At 46.2% G+C, this 13,764-nt stretch overlaps 1 protein-coding gene across 1 annotated transcript in view; it reads right to left on the reverse strand.

Annotated features, from left to right (window-relative positions):
- Positions 1-13,553, reverse strand: part of LOC137522059 (tudor domain-containing protein 5-like) — a 47,978-nt gene extending 34,425 nt beyond the window's left edge. The window contains exon 1 of the mRNA XM_068242082.1: positions 13,488-13,553. The gene's annotated coding sequence lies outside the window, so the exon portion shown is untranslated. The remainder of the gene's footprint in view (positions 1-13,487) is intronic.
- Between the last annotated feature and the right edge of the window lie 211 nt (positions 13,554-13,764).

Here is a 13,764-nt window from a genome sequence, read left to right on the forward strand (position 1 = left end):
TTTTAGGGGCCCTAAACCGTGAGGAGTAGTCTTGAAACCAAATTTCTCAAAATGACCTGTGAAATCCTAAAGGTGCTCATAGGATGTTGGGCCCCTTAGCGCAGTTAGGGTGCAAAAAAGTGCCACACATGTGGTACCGCCGTACTCAGGAGAAGTAGTATAATGTGTTTTGTGGTGTATTTTTACATATACCCATGCTGGGTGGGAGAAATCTCTCTGTAAATGACAATTTTTTTTTATTTCTTTACACACAATTGTCTATTTACAGAGATATTTCTCCCACCCAGCATGGGTATGTGTAAAAATACACCACAAAACACATTATACTACTTCTGAGTATGGCGATACCACGTGTGGCACTTTTTTTCACCCTAACTGCTCTAAGGGGCCCAACATCCTATGAGTACCTTTAGGATTTCACAAGTCATTTTGAGGCATTTGGTTTCTAGACTACTCCTCACGATTTAGGGTCCCTAAAATGCCAGGGCAGTATAGGAACCCCACAAGTGACCCCATTTTAGAAAGAAGACACCCCAAGGTATTCCGTTAGTAGTATGGTGAGTTTATAGAAGATTTTATTTTTTGTCACAAGTTAGCGGAAATTGACACTTTGTGAAAAAAACCCAAGCAAAATCAATTTCCGCTAACTTGTGACAAAAAATAAAATCTTCTATGAACTCACCATACTACTAACAGATGCCTTGGGGTGTCTTCTTTCTAAAATGGGGTCACTTGTGGGGTTCCTATACTGCCCTGGCATTTTAGGGGCCCAAAACCGTGAGGAGTAGTCTGGAAACCAAATGCCTCAAAATGACTGTTCAGGGGTATAAGCATCTGCAAATTTTGATGACAGGTGGTCTATGAGGGGGCGAATTTTGTGGAACCGATCATAAGCAGGGTGGCCTCTTAGATGACAGGTTGTATTGGGCCTGATCTGATGGATAGGAGTGCTAGGGGGGGAGGGGGGGTGACAGGAGGTGATTGATGGGTGTCTCAGGGGGTGGTTAGAGGGGAAAATAGATGCAATCAATGCACTGGGGAGGTGATCGGAAGGGGGATCTGAGGGTTTGGCCGAGTGATCAGGAGCCCACACGGGGCAAATTAGGGCCTGATCTGATGGGTAGGTGTGCTAGGGGGTGACAGGAGGTGATTGATGGGTATCTCAAGGTGTGATTAGAGGGGGGAATAGATGCAAGCAATGCACTGGCGAGGTGATCAGGGCTGGGGTCTGAGGGCGTTCTGAAGGTGTGGGCGGGTGATTGGGTGCCCTAGGGGCAGATAGGGTTCCAATCTTATGGGTAGCAGTGACAGGGGGTGACTGATGGGTAATTAGTGGGTGTTTAGAGGAGAGAACAGATGTAAACTATGCACTTGGGAGGTGATCTGACATAGGGTCTGCAGGCAATCTGATGGTGTGGGTGGGTAATCAGATTTCCCGCAAGGGGCCGGTTAGGGGCTGATTGATGGGTGGCAGTGACAGGGGGTGATTGATGGGTGCTTGATAGGTGATCAGTGGGTTATTACAGGGAAGAACAGATGTAAATAATGCACTGGCGAATTGATAAGGGGGGGGTCTGAGGGCAATCTGAGCGTGTGGGTGGGTGATTGGGTGCCCGCAAGGGGCAGATTAGGGTCTAATCTGATGGGTAACAGTGACAGGTGGTGACAGGGGGTGACTGATGGGTAATTAGTGGGTGTTCAGAGGAGAGAACAGATGTAAACAATGCACTTGGGAGGTGATCTGACGTCGGGTCTGCGGGCGATCTGATGGTGTGGGTGGGTGATCAGATTGCCCGCAAGGGGCAGGTTAGGAGCTGATTGATGGGTGGCAGTGACAGAGGTTGATTGACAGGTGATCAGTGGGTTATTACAGGGGGGATAGATGCATACAGTACATGGGGGGGGGGGTCTGGGGAGAATCTGAGGGGTGGGGGGTGATCAGGAGCCCCCAGGGGGCAGTTAGGACCTAAACTAAAAAAAAAAATGTTGACAGATAGTGACAGGGAGTGATTGATGGGTGATTAGGGGAGTGATTGGGTGTAAACAGGGGTCTGAGTGGTGGGCAGGGGGGGGGGGGGGGTTTCTGAGGGGTGCTGTGGGCGATCAGAGGGAAGGGGGGGCAGGATCAGTGTGTTTGGTGCAGACTAGGGTGGCTGCAGGAGGCAGCCTGTATAATACACTTTGTATAAATTACAAAGTGTATTATACACTTTGTATGCGACGATCGTGGGGTTAACAACCCACCGGCGCTTCCCAACGGCCGACGGGTTGTCGTCGCGGGTGGCCGAGCCAGTTGCCGGGGGACTGTGGGCGGTCGGCAAGTGGTTAAAGTGAACCTCCAGACTAAAAATCGGCTCAGCAGCACTGAAAAGGCCTGGTGTTTAACAGTTTCACAGCATCAGAACTTTGTTTCTCTTATACAAGCCTCATTTTTAGTTGCACAGAAGAAAACTGCCCGGGCATTTTTCCCGATGCTGTGCAAAACATGATGGGATTTCTGATGTTGTTGTTCTTGTTCTGCTGTTTTGGTGCAATTTTTTTTTTTTACATTTTGAATTTGAAGCCTAGCTCATGAAGTTGGGAGGGGTTATCAGGACAAAGGACAGTTGGAACTGTGTCTTATGCTCCTTGTCACCTCCTTTCAACCAAAAAGATGGCTGCCCCCATCAGGGGTGTGGAGTCAGAGTAATTTTGGGCACCCGGAGTTGGAGTTTCAGAAACTGAGGAGTTGGAGTCGGGAGTCGGAGTCGCATGATTTTTGTACAAAATACACAGCCCTGTTAAATATTATATTATACTAAGGAGTCTGAGTCGAGGAGTCGGACTCTGAGCAATTTTGGGTACCCGGAGTTGGAGTCCTGGTTTCAGAAACTGAGGAGTCGGAGTCGGAAGATTTTTGTACCGACTTCACAGCCCTGGCCCCCATGTCAAAGATGGCAGCCCCCATGAATCACAAACATTTGCCTGTTCTTTTAAAACCGGGTGGGTAAAAAATTATTATTACCTATCTATTCTAATTAACATATCTAATGTAACTTAGGGCCTGTACACACTGCTGCGCTTGCGTTTTTAAAAACGCATGCGTTTTTAAAAACAGGGCTGTGGAGTCGGTCAAAAAATCCACCGACTCCGACTCCTCAGTTTAGGATTCCACCGACTTCGACTCCTCTAATTTGCATATTACAATTTTGTTGATTAAAAGTATGTAACATGAAATTCGTCTCTTAACTGCCAACGCTTAGGAATTTTACAAGACAACTGAAGTGAGAAGGATATGTAGACTACTATATTTATTCCCTTTAGACTAAAACTAGTCCTTGGTAAGAGTACTTGTAAAAGGTACAAACCGGAACAAAGAACATCTATCAGGCCCTAGGCAATGTAACTGTGGGTACATGTAAGAATGATGTGCAGGTACTCTGCAGGGGAATGAGGAGATTCTTCCTCTATTACACATTCTTCATGCACAATCTGAACAAGGTTTATGGGTGACAGACAACACCTCTGTGTTCAATGTGCACAGCATTCTCAGTGGATTCCCTGCAGCTCTGTGGGGAGTGCATATGTAGAGTATAGTACTACTGGATACTACTGGACTTCAGGATAATCAGTCCCTCGTTGTCCTCCTCCACCACCTGGATCTTCTGCTATGAGCCCAGGTACTTGAGCCAGTCGGGCGTAGTGCGCATGCACACACTCTGCCGCCAGGAGCATACTACACCTGTGCAGCACTATTGCGCAGGTGCAGAATGTTCCTGGCTGTGGGAGCGGCATGCGGCCGGACAGCACTGACTGGCTGAATTACCAGGACTCATAGCAGAAGATGCGGGTGGTGGAGGACAGCGAGGGACTGACTAGCCTGAAGGGGGGTGGAGGAAGCCCCAGGTATGTATAAAACTTTACTTTTCATCCGTCTCAGGTACCCTTTAATTTGTAGTCACCAAACCAAATTTTAACAACATATCAAATTATTTGATTTCATCAGCAAAGGGAGTGCATACATTTGCATAAATCAGCATCAGGGCAGAATTATTTCCATCTCATTAACCATCTCTATTAGGGCTCTTTCACATTAGGGCAGATTTTCTGCGTTTCAACGCAAAGGATAAAGTTTGCGTTACCCAAGTTGAAATGAAAGTCCATAGACTTTCATTTTAGCTTTCACATATAACGCAGCCTTTTTGTGCGTTGCGTTACACTGCACCCAGGCGCAGTTTTTCGGCCAACGCTAGCTTTATGCGTTACAATGTTAGTCAATGTAAAACGCACACTATGCGCGTTTTTAATCCGTTAACGCAGGCAATCAGTCCCAGAATGCAACAGAGGAACAATGTAGAAAGTTGAAAACTAAAAGAAAAAAAAATTACCTGCGTTTTCCTATGTCCTGTAACGCATTGAAAACGGATTAAAAACGCACACTCACTGCAGTGCACTGCAGTGCAAAACGCATTAAAATGCATACAACAAAACGTATGCTTTGAGCGTTCTCCAACGCAAGCTCTGATGTGAAAGAGCCCTTAGTGACACAGCTACACATCAGGCTTTATTCTTACAGCATAGATGTTATTTAGTATATACAGTATAAGAGATTCCTGTGTACACATCATATATACAGTCACAATCAGATATGTATATCTGACCTTAAAAATACGGGGACTGCTTTATTGAAGCAGCACAAGTAACTAATTTTGATTGGTTTATTTCATTTTTGTGGACTAAGCACAGCTATTACTGTATATATACTGTATATATACATTATTTTTAATGACTATTATCTGAGAAATAGAACATTTTATCATATTTTCTATTTTAATTACAGTTACAAATTCATTAGGAGTCGGAGTCGGTGCATTTTTTCCCGACTCCGACTCCAGGCACCCAAAATTGCCCGACTCCACGACTCCGACTCCACAGCCCTGCTTAAAAACGCAAGGTCTTTTGAAAAAGAATGAAAATCGTGATGACTTGTACACACTGGTGCGATGCGTTTTTAGAAAAACGCAATCGCAGTGCCTGCTGCGCTTTTTTAAGCGCAGCGCATGAAAAACGCATGTGCTTGCGTTTTTGCCTGCGTTTTTCAGAAGTCAGTATCCCAGAAGACTCTGCAAACTCCTGATTCCTGTTGAAATGTAAACTAGAAAAAAAACAAAGGATTCTTTAGCCAATCAGCAATTACAAGAAAAACGCAAACGCATGCGTTTTTAAAACTACAGGCACTTTAAAAACGCATGCGCTTGCGATTTTGCTTGCGTTTTTCAGTGTGTACAGGCCCTCAATGACAGTATGTTTGTTTAGGCTGAAGTTCCCCTTTAACCACTTGAGGACCGCCCCCAGCCGATGGGCGGCGGCAAAGACTGGGCCCAAACGACCGCAATACGCCCATCGGCGGGGGCGGCTGCGGGAGTGGCTATGCGGCGATCGCGTCATTCGTGACGCGATCAGCCGCCGGGGACTGGCTCCGCCCACCGCTCGTAGTAACCCGCCGGCCGTTCGGAAGCGCCGGCGGGTTACTAGCACCCGGATCGCCGCATGTACATAGTATAATAGGCTTTGTAATGTATACAAAGCCTATTATACTGGCTGCCTCCTGCCCTGGTGGTCCCAGTGTCCGAGGGACCACCAGGGCAGGCTGCAGCCACCCTAGTCTGCACCAAAGCACACTGATTTCCCCCCCCCTGCCCCCTGATCGCCCACAGCACCCCTCAGACCCCCCCCCCCTGCCCACCCCCCAGACCACTGTTTGCACCCAGTCACCCCCCTAATCACCCATCAATCACTCCCTGTCACTATCTGTCAACGCTATTTTTTTTTTATCCCCCCCCTGCCCACTGCCCCCTCCTGATCACCCCCCACCCCTCAGATTCTCCCCAGACCCCCCCCCCCCCGTGTACTGTATGCATCTATCCCCCCTGATCACCCGTCAATCACCCCCTGTCACTGCTACCCATCAATCAGCCCCTAACCTGCCCCTTGCGGGCAATCTGATCACCCACCCACACCAATAGATCGCCCGCAGATCCGACATCAGATCACCTCCCAAGTGCAGTGTTTACATCTCTTCTCTTCTCTAAACACCCACTAATTACCCATCAATCACCCCCTATCACCACCTGTCACTGTTACCCATCAGATTAGACCCTAATCTACCCCTTGCGGGCACCCAATCACCCGCCCACACGCTCAGATTGCCCTCAGACCCCCCTTTATCAATTCGCCAGTGCAATATTTACATCTGTTATTCCCTGTAATAACCCACTGATCACCTGTCAATCACCTATCAATCACCCCCTGTCACTGCCACCCATCAATCACCCCCTGTCACTGCCATCCATCAATCAGCCCCTAACCTGCCCCTTGCGGGCAATCTGATCACCCACACCAATAGATCGCCCGCAGATCCGACATCAGATCACCTCCCAAATCCATCGTTTACATCTATTCTCTCCTCTAAACACCCACTAATTACCCATCAATCACCCCCTATCACCACCTGTCACTGTTACCCATCAGATTAGACCCTAATCTGCCCCTTGCGGGCACCCAATCACCCGCCCACACCTCAGAACGTCCTCAGACCCCAGCCCTGATCACCTCGCTAGTGCATTGCTTGCATCTATTTCCCCCCTCTAATCACACCTTGAGACACCCATCAATCACCTCCTGTCACCCCCTAGCACACCTACCCATCAGATCAGGCCCTAATTTGCCCCGTGTGGGCTCCTGATCACTCGGCCAAACCCTCAGATCCCCCTCAGACCCCCTTCCGATCACCTCCCCAGTGCATTGATTGCATCTATTTTCCCCTCTAACCACCCCCTGAGACACCCATCAATCACCTCCTGTCACCCCCCTAGCACTCCTATCCATGATGATCAGATCAGGCCCAAAACATCCTGTCATCTAAGAGGCCACCCTGCTTATGACCGGTTCCACAAAATTTGCCCCCTCATAGACCACCTGTCATCAAAATTTGCAGATGCTTATACCCCTGATCAGTCATTTTGAGAAATTTGGTTTCCAGACTACTCACAGTTTTGGGCCCGTAAAATGCCAGGGCAGTATAGGAACCCCACAAGTGACCCCATTTTAGAAAGAAGACACCCCAAGGTATTCTGTTAGGTGTATGATGAGTTCATAGAAGATTTTATTTTTTGTCAAAAGTTAGCGGAAATTGGATTTTTATTGTTTTTTTTCACAAAGTGTCATTTTTCACTAACTTGTGACAAAAAATAAAATCTTCTATGAACTCACCATACCCCTAACGGAATACCTTGGGGTGTCTTCTTTCTAAAATGGGGTCACTTGTGGGGATCCTATACTGCCCTGGCATTTTAGGGGCCCTAAACCGTGAGGAGTAGTCTAGAAAACAAATGCCTCAAAATGACCTGTGAATAGGACGTTGGGCCCCTTAGCGCACCTAGGCTGCAAAAAAGTGTCACACATGTGGTATCGCCATACTCAGGAGAAGTAGTATAATGTGTTTTGTGGTGTATTTTTACACATACCCATGCTGGGTGGGAGAAATCTCTCTGTAAATGGACAATTGTGTGTAAAAAAAATCAAAAATGTGTCATTTACAGAGATATTTCTCCCACCCAGCATGGTTATATGTAAAAATACACCACAAAACACATTATACTACTTCTTCTGAGTACGGTGATACCACATGTGTGACACTTTTTTGCAGCCTAACTGTGCTAAGGGGCCCAAAGTCCAATGAGTACCTTTAGGATTTCACAGGTCATTTTGAGACATTTGGGTTCAAGACTACTCCTCACGGTTTAGGGCCCCTAAAATGCCAGGGCAGTATAGGAACCCCACAAGTGACCCCATTTTAGAAAGAAGACACCCCAAGGTATTCTGTTAGGTGTATGATGAGTTCATAGAAGATTTTATTTTTTGTCACAAGTTAGCGGAAATTGATATGTATTGTTTTTTTTTTTACAAAGTGTCATTTTCCGCTAACTTGTGACAAAAAATAAAATCTTCTATGAACTCATCATACACCTAACAGAATACCTTGGGGTGTCTTCTTTCTAAAATGGGGTCACTTGTGGGGTTCCTATACTGCCCTGGCATTTTAGGGGCCCTAAACCGTGAGCAGTAGTCTAGAATCCAAATGCCTCAAAATGACCTGTGAATAGGACGTTAGGCCCCTTAGCGCACCTAGGTTGCAAAAAAGTGTCACACATGTGGTATCGCCGTACTCAAAAGAAGTAGTATATTGTGTTTTGGGGTGTATTTTTACACATACCCATGCTGGGTGGGAGAAATATCTCTGTAAAAGGACAATTGTGTGTAAAAAAAATCAAACAATTGTCATTTACAGAGATATTTCGCCCACCCAGCATGGGTATGTGTAAAAATACACCCCAAAACACATTATACTACTTCTCCTGAGTACGGCGGTATCACATGTGTGGCACTTTTTTGCACCCTAAGTGCGCTAAGAGGCCCAAAGTCCAATGAGTACCTTTAGGATTTCACAGGTCATTTTGCGACATTTGGTTTCAAGACTACTCCTCACGATTTAGGGCCCCTAAAATGCCAGGGCAGTATAGGAACCCCACTAGTGACCCCATTTTAGAAAGAAGACACCCCAAGGTATTCCGTTAGGAGTATGGTGAGTTCATAGAAGATTTTATTTTTTGTCACAAGTTAGCGGAAAATGACACTTTGTGAAAAAAAAAACAATACATATCAATTTCCGCTAACTTGTGACAAAAAATAAAATCTTCTATGAACTCATCATACACCTAACAGAATACCTTGGGGTGTCTTCTTTCTAAAATGGGGTCACTTGTGGGGTTCCTATACTGCCCTGGCATTTTAGGGGCCCTAAACCGTGAGGAGTAGTCTTGAACCCAAATGTCTCAAAATGACCTGTGAAATCCTAAAGGTACTCATTGGACTTTGGGCCTCTTAGCGCACTTAGGGTGCAAAAAAGTGCCACACATGTGGTACCGCCGTACTCAGGAGAAGTAGTATAATGTGTTTTGGGGTGTATTTTTACACATACCCATGCTGGGTGGGCGAAATATCTCTGTAAATGACAATTGTTTGATTTTTTTTTACACACAATTGTCCTTTTACAGAGATATTGACACTTTGTGAAAAAAAACAATTAAAATCAATTTCCGCTAACTTGTGACAAAAAAAAAAAATCTTCTATGAACTCACCATCCTCCTAACGGAATACCTTGGGGTGTCTTCTTTCTAAAATGGGGTAATTTGTGGGGTTCCTATACTGTCCTGGCATTTTAGGGGCCCTAAAGCGTGAGGAGTAGTCTTGAAACGAAATTTCTCAAAATGACCTGTGAAATCCTAAAGGTACTCATTGAACTTTGGGCCCCTTAGCGCAGTTAGGGTGCAAAGAAGTGCCACACATGTGGTATCGCCGTACTCAGGAGAAGTAGTATAATGTGTTTTGGGGTGTATTTTTCCACATACCCATGCTGAGTGGGAGAAATATCTCTATAAATAGACAATTGTGTGTAAAAAAAATAAAACAATTGTCATTTACGGAGATATTTCTCCCACCCAGCATGGGTATGTGTAAAAATACACCCCAAAACACATTATACTACTTCTCCTGAGTACGGCAATACCACATGTGTGGCACTTTTTTGCAGCCTAACTGCGCTAAGGGGCCAAAAGTCCAATGAGCATCTTTAGGCTTTACAGGGGTGCTTACAATTAGGCACCCTCCAAAATGCCAGGACAGTGAACACACCCCACAAATGACCCCATTTTGGAAAGTAGACACTTCAAGGTATTCAGAGAGGAGCATAGTGAGTCCGTGGCAGATTTCATTTTTTTTTGTCGCAAGTTAGAAGAAATGGAAACTTTTTTTTCTTTTTTTTGTCAGAAAGTGTCATTTTCCGCTAACTTGTGACAAAAAATAAAATCTTCTATGAACTCACCATGCCTCTCACTGAATACTTTGGGATGTCTTCTTTCCAAAATGGGGTCATTTGGGCGGTATTTGTACTATCCTGGAATTTTAGCCCCTCATGAAACCTGACAGGTGCGCAGAAAAGTCAGAGATGCTTGAAAATGGGAAAATTCACTTTTGGCACCATAGTTTGTAAACGCTATAACTTTTACCCAATCCAATAAATATACACTGAATGTTTTTTTTTTTATCAAAGACATGTAGCAGAATAACTTTCGCGCTCAAATGTATAGGAAATTTTACTTTATTTGAAAAATGTCAGCACAGCAAGTTAAAAAAGTCATTTTTTTTTGCCAAAATTCATGTCTTTTTTGATGAATATAATAAAAACTAAAACTCGCAGCAGCAATCAAATAGCAGCAAAAGAAAGCTGTATTAGTGACAAGAAAAGGAGGTAAAATTCATTTAGGTGGTAGGTTGTATGACCGAGCAATAAACCGTGAAAGCTGCAGTGGTCTTAATGGAAAAAAAGTGCCTGGTCCTTAAGGGGTAGAAAGACTGTGGTCCTGAAGTGGTTAAAGGCATGCCCAGGAGAGGTGCTCGGAGTCCCTTTAAATTTGGCCCTCAAGTGGTTTCCTCACTTTGCATTATGTTTGGCCCACTCTAGACCACCAAGGAAGCTATATTGGAGGTGAAACGCCTGGGAAGCCATATGGGGAGGGAAAAGGAAAGCATTAAACATTAAGGAACTATATAGGGGAGGTGGGGAGCCTCTAGACACCAGGGAACTGTATTGGGGGGGGGGGGCGGGGGGGGGAGTAAAAAGGGGGCCACCTGGGAACTTTATAAGGGAGGAAGAAGGCCAGTAGACATTGAGGTTCGCCTGCAACTAGGTCCCAGGGAAAACTTACAGCCCACTTTGTATTTGAGTTTGACACCCCTGCTTTAGAGGCCTCACCCTCAAGAGTTAAGTACCCCCCAGGGGCACTTTTGTCCCCTACAGCAGTGTTCCCCAACCCTGTCCTCAAGGCCCACCAACAGTGCATGTTTTGTGGAAATACGCACAGATAGTAAATCAGCGATGCTGAGACACTAATTACCTCACCTGTGCATGTTTGTGGTTTCCTGCAAAACATGTACTGTTGGTGGGCCTTGAGGACAGGGTTAGGGAACTCTGCCCTAAAGGTTTACTTTAACCATCATTGATCTCTCATTATAGGATATTTCAGTGAACGAGCTTTGTACAAACAAGTTATTAGGCTGGGGGCAAGCAATGCATGGAGAACAAAGATTGAGTTTTTTTTTTTCCATAACAGTCCTCTCAGCCAGGCTTTCGCTAGCATGTGTAAAAGTACCAGTACAGACAGGGCGTACGAGAGGAATCAGCGCAGGAGACTTGGGCACAGGGTACAGCCTGTATGGCTTATCCTGCTCCTGCACAAATCCCCCTCCAGGCTGCCATGGATGGTGGGGAATGAAATAATTCAGCTTCCAGCAATTGCTGGAGCCCGAATTATAATGTTTTATAAGTAACTTCAGCTCCGTCTTCTGACGGTGCTGAAGTTACTCAATGCTGCGCCCAAGTCTCCTGCGCTGGAATAAAAAGTGTTCGCAGACAGGCGGCTGCCGACATCCAACCACAGCATTTATTGCAGGAATCCACCGCATTGCGCATTGAGATACCTTACACCGTTTACTGTCAATCTGTCAGGCACCGCTGTAGAGAGTTTTCTGAGATGCTGCATTAACGATTATTGATTCAAAACCCAAAGGCAAATGATGCCAAATGCTTTTCTGTACGGTGGCAGAAAACCATTGTCACGGGAGGGGGGCTTTCGAAACATGGCGCCAGCGAGTTGGAAACTCTGGTTGAAAATGTAGTGCTGTTGGTGGGTATTATGGGGTTAATTAGAGTGACCAGACGTCCCGGATAGCCCGGGACGCGTCCCGGATTCAGGGTCCGCTGTCCCAGGCTTAATGAAGTCCCAGGAAACGTCCCGCTTTCAGCAGCGGGACGTCCCGGCCTCGGGACTCTGGCCACTCTCTTCTCATAAGCTGGCAGCGGCGTCTATAGACGCCGTGCCAGTTCATTGCCTGCAGCCCCGCTCCAGCCTCCTCTTCCGGTGTCTGTTCCGACACCGGAGGCGAGCAGGGCTACGGCAAGATGGCTGCCGAAGCCATGTACTGGAGACTATTTGTGTCTCCAGTACAGGGCTTCGGGCGCCATCTTGCCGTAGCCCTGTCAGCGCGGGAGATGAGCAGGAGGAAGGTGGTCCCGGGAGGAGCGCGCCAGAGGCCGGAGACTTCTGCCAGGTGAGTAAATGCTTTTTTTCCAGGTGAACTTTGCCCGCATTGCGTTTCTTGTCTGGTGAAATGTTTGCCCGCATTGCGTTTCTTTTCTGGTGAAATGTTTGCCCGCATTGCGTTTATTTTGTACTGACATGTTTGCCCGCATTGCGTTTATTTTGTACTGACATGTTTGCCCGCATTGCGTTTATTTTGTACTGACATGTTTGCCCGCATTGCGTTTATTTTGTACTGACATGTTTGCCCGCATTGCGTTTATTTTGTACTGACATGTTTGCCCGCATTGCATTTATTTTGTACTGACATGTTTGCCCACATTGCATTTATTTTATACTGACATGTTGCCCGCATTGCGGTTATTTTGTGCTGACATGTTGCCTATTGCATTTATTTTCTGGTGTCCGGGGTAATTGTTACTGCATTTATTATTTAATGGTCATAGATGGCTATGTTTGCTGCTTTGTGGTTACGGTATACTATTAGCATCACACAGTTTCTGAACACCCATGATGCAAAGTCTCGTTTGTCCACATCATGGCGTAAACACTGCTTTCTTATGCCTCGCTGTTACATCATTACGTTAGCTCCGCCCATACAATGTCATGACCACGCCATTTTTCGGCGCTGCACGCGCCGCAGAGCCCCCTCCCCCCAGTCTTCGTCACTGCGCGCGCCTCAGTCCTCCCCACTTTCCGCTGTGGTGCGCTACGCGCGCCGCCCCCGTCCCAGGTTGGACCCACAAAAATCTGGTCACTCTAGGTTAATTTAACCACTGCATGACTTAGCACATGCTCAGAAGCGTGCATATGGTATTTTGATGGGTATGCTGAAATGATGCAACAGTGGCAATGTGAACAGGTGGCCCTGAAAACAAAAAATTAACTGGAGACATAGAAAAGCATCTCAGCAATGTTAATTTCAGAATTTGCATAGAACATGACAGCTCTAACCAGCACAACATACTTTGGTAATATTAGCATCCAGTAACAGATGACTTGGCAAACACAAGTCCAACTCAAGGAAACAACTATTGTGAGATAAAGCACTATGCCACACCTTGCATTGCTAAACACGTTTATTATGGACTGCAGTGCTAAATTCAGCAGCAACAGTTCTTCAGCGGTTCTGCTCCACAATTGAGTTCCACTGGGGGACTCCAACACGCACAGCCCTTGAATACAGAAAACTAGACTGTAGTGCTGAGAAGCGGTAACTGACACTCATACTGCAGACCTCACAGCTCTTATCTACTGTCACTTGTCGCAGCACGAGATACATTACTCACTGCCTGTTCTCTGCCGCCACGTGCAAAACGCGCTCCTCCAACGCCTCCGAGCACTCCCGCGCACTGACGCTTCACCTAGATCACTCCGCGATGCTCTATAATCCCGAATGTAGTTCTAATCGTCATTCGCTGCCCACCCGCCCGCGCGCGCGCTGACGTCGGTTTGGTTTGAGTTTGGAAAAGTTAGCGCAGTGACATGGCAATGAAGTGACCACCAGACTTCTCTTGTATGAAAGTTGTGTGAAATCAGGTGTATAAGTGGTGGTGCTGGAAATGT

Source organism: Hyperolius riggenbachi, chromosome 6 (genome assembly GCF_040937935.1).
Source record: "Hyperolius riggenbachi isolate aHypRig1 chromosome 6, aHypRig1.pri, whole genome shotgun sequence".
In the NCBI taxonomy this organism is placed as follows: domain Eukaryota; kingdom Metazoa; phylum Chordata; class Amphibia; order Anura; family Hyperoliidae; genus Hyperolius; species Hyperolius riggenbachi.